This window comes from Pimephales promelas, chromosome 20, assembly GCF_988280905.1.
Source record: "Pimephales promelas chromosome 20, fPimPro1.hap1.1, whole genome shotgun sequence".
NCBI lineage: Eukaryota > Metazoa > Chordata > Actinopteri > Cypriniformes > Leuciscidae > Pimephales > Pimephales promelas.
Genome location: NC_142788.1, coordinates 28,172,285 through 28,175,521, shown reverse-complemented (window position 1 = coordinate 28,175,521; position 3,237 = coordinate 28,172,285). Strand labels below are relative to the sequence as shown.

General features: G+C 52.0%; 1 pseudogene; it reads right to left on the bottom strand.

The window, feature by feature from the left end:
* Positions 1 to 385: 385 nt before the first annotated feature.
* On the bottom strand, positions 386 to 2,867 carry LOC120463030 (uncharacterized; annotated as a pseudogene).
* Between the last annotated feature and the right edge of the window lie 370 nt (positions 2,868 to 3,237).

The following is a 3,237-nucleotide window of genomic DNA, read 5'->3' as shown; positions in this document are numbered from 1 at the left end:
AATAATCAAAGTTTTAAATAAATACTTTTTAATGAATGAACCAATGACTCACTCATACAGTTGTCGCCATCTACTGGCGAACATATAACCCACAGAAAGAGTCAATAAATAAACAGGGGGTGTTTCTCAAGACCAAGAATGCAAAGAACGGATTTGTGTTCTTGGGGAAAACGCTCTTGCTAACGTTAGTTGTTCTTGTAAACATAAATTCACAAGGTGACGAGCACACAGAACGCTGCTGACAGTTTGAGACGATGTGTTCTTGCTTGTATTGTGCAATTATACCCCCGCACAGACGCCGTCGGCAGGACCCAAACATAACGATAATTATTGAGGATAACATGCAGCCTGGCCGCAATGGTCTCTTGACTGTGGGGAAAACAATAGGTTACTGTCGTAACCCCGGTTCTCTGAAACATCGAGTGGAGAGATCCACCTATGGGAAGGGCATCCGTACCTGACCTCTGCAGAAGCATCCAATTGCACCAAGTCTGGCTAGACAGACAGAAGCGCGCGGCCAGTGCCCGATGAGGCCACACCCCTCACCCACGGGCATATAACATCTGGGCGCGCTGCTATTCCTCAGTAAGTATATTCGCTTCTCGTGCGGCAAGCGGGGCAAAGCTGGTGGATCTCTCCACTCGATGTTTCAGAGAACCGGGGTTACGACAGTAACCTATTGTTCTCTTTCATCATCTCGTGTTCGAGATCCACCTATGGGAGAGACATGGACAGCTCCCCGATTGCCCAATACACTCACAGTGAGGTTCTGAAGCCAGAGAAGGACGGTCACCTCAGGGAGGCGGTGCCTGACACGTCCCTTAATCATGAGCCTGCGATGGTGAAACCACACCTAACTAATGTGGACAAGCAGGACATGAAATACGCATGGGACACATGCGAGATAGTAACCCCAACCCACCAAGACATAATCTATACCCGAAAGGGGAAGAAATGATAGGTGACAGGAATGAACATGGCCAGTCAGCCCATTCACTCTTAATGGTATATATATACCAACAGGGTTACAGCAGGGAGGGGCTAAGACGACCCGACCCCTAGAACCGAATGTGCTACCGAGGTACTGGTGACATCCAGCCGGTAGTAGCGCACGAAGGTATGAGGAGAAGCCCAACTGGCAGCGGAGCAGATGTCCTGCAGTGACACTCCCCTAAACAGAGCCCAAGAGGTGGCTAAACCTCTTGTGGAATGAGCTCTGATGCCCCTAGGGGGCTGCACTCTCTTTGCTTTGTAAGCCATGGTAATAGCATCCACAACCCAATGTGAGAGGCGTTGCTTCAAAATTGGACTCCCTAAGTGAGGGGGAGCCCATGAAACAAAGAGCTGGTCGCTCTTCCGGAAAGCATTCGTCCTGGTCATATATGCCTGTAAGGCACGGACTGGACACAGAGCGTTCAGCCTCTGATCCTCTAGAGAGGTAAAAAGGTGGAGGGTGAAAAGCGGACAGCTCCAACACCTCCGAAGTGAACGCAGGGAAGCACTTCGGCATGAAGGCCGGGTTAGGCTTAAGGAAGACCTTATCTCCACTAAGAGAGAACTAGAGCACGAAGGATGAACCGAGAGTGCATGTAGCTAACTGACACGTTTAGCAGATGCCAAGGCCAAAAGCAAAGCTGTCTTGAGAGACAGCAGCTTAAGGGATATACTATCCAAAGGCTCAAAAGGGTGTTGAGACAGAGCTTCCAGCACCATGGAGAGGTCCCACTCCGGGACAGTTCTCCTGACGACTGGCAAAGAGCGGCGTGCACCCTTCATAAATCTACGGATTAGAGGGTGCTGACCGACGGTCGAGCCCTCAAAACCCACATGACAGGCTGAAATAGCAGCCAAGTGGACCTTAATGGTGGAAAAGGACCTGCCTTTATCCATGAGGTCTTGAAGGAAACACAAAATATCAGGAACTGAACACTGATAAGATGTGAAACCGCGCCCATCGCACCACCCCTCGAACACTTGCCACTTACAGCCATATACGGGCCGTGTAGAGACGGCCCTGGCATTCTGAATAGTGGTGACCACACGCGGCGAAAACCCAAGTGCGTTCAGGTTCGTCCTCTCACGGGCCAGGCCCAGAGAGCCAACCTGTCCGGCTGGGGGTGGTAAATCTCACCGTTGGCTTGGGATAATAGATCCGTGCGAACGGGAAGGCACAATGGCTCGGCGTATAACAGAGGGATTATCTCCGCCAGCCACGGTGCTTTGGGCCATCTGGGTGCTATCAGAATGAGAGACAGGCCCTGCTCTCTCACCCTGGCCAATGTGGGAATATCAGGCACAGGGGAGGAAAAGCATACAGGAGCACTCTAGGCCATGGGTGGGCCAGTGCGTCTACCCCGAGGGGCGCGTCCACGTCCCTTAGAGAGAAGAACATAGGACAATGGCAGTTTCCGCGCGAGGCGAATAGATCTACGCTCGCCCGTCCAAATCTCATCCATAGCATTTCCACTATCTGCGGATGAAGACGCCAATCCCGTAGATTGGGTTTCCCCTTGACAGCAGATGCGCCGACGTTCAGAATGCCTGGGACGTGAGTCGCGCGTAGCGACAAGAAAACCCGTCTGCTCCACACCAAGAGCTTGTGAGCTAGGAGGTGAAGTTTCGACGAGCGCAAGCTGTCCTGACGGTTGATATATGCCACAGCCGTGGTATTGTCGCACCGTACCAGCACATGATGTCCCTGCAGGCGAGGCAGAAAATGATTCAGAGCTTTACAATTGGTAAAAAAGCTCTAAATAATTTATATGTGCTGAACGTAGTCTGTTTGGCCACAGACCGTTCACCGTTTTGCCCTCCTGGGTGGCACCCCAGCCTGTTAAGGATGCATCTGTCGTCACCACTTTCCGCATCGTAACCGCCCCGAGAGGGGTTCCCCGTGCGTAAAAGTCTGCGTTCTTCCAATGGCGCAGGGCTGCAGTGCACGCGCGCGCGTCACTGTAACCGAGCGGCAAAGGTCGCGAATCGGGCTGAAATGTAGCGACAAAACCCATTTCATGAACGCCCTCATCTTAAGGAGTCCTAATGGCACAACTTGGGTGGATGAAGCCATGAGACCCTGCATCCTGAGACATGTGCGATATTGCACTTTCGCCCCTTCTCTGAACTGTGACAGACAGCTCATAGAGAGCGAACGCGCTCTAGAGAGAGACGCGCTCGCATGGCAACCGAGTTCAACTCCAAACCCAGGAAATTGACATTCTGACTGGGCGTGAGATAGCT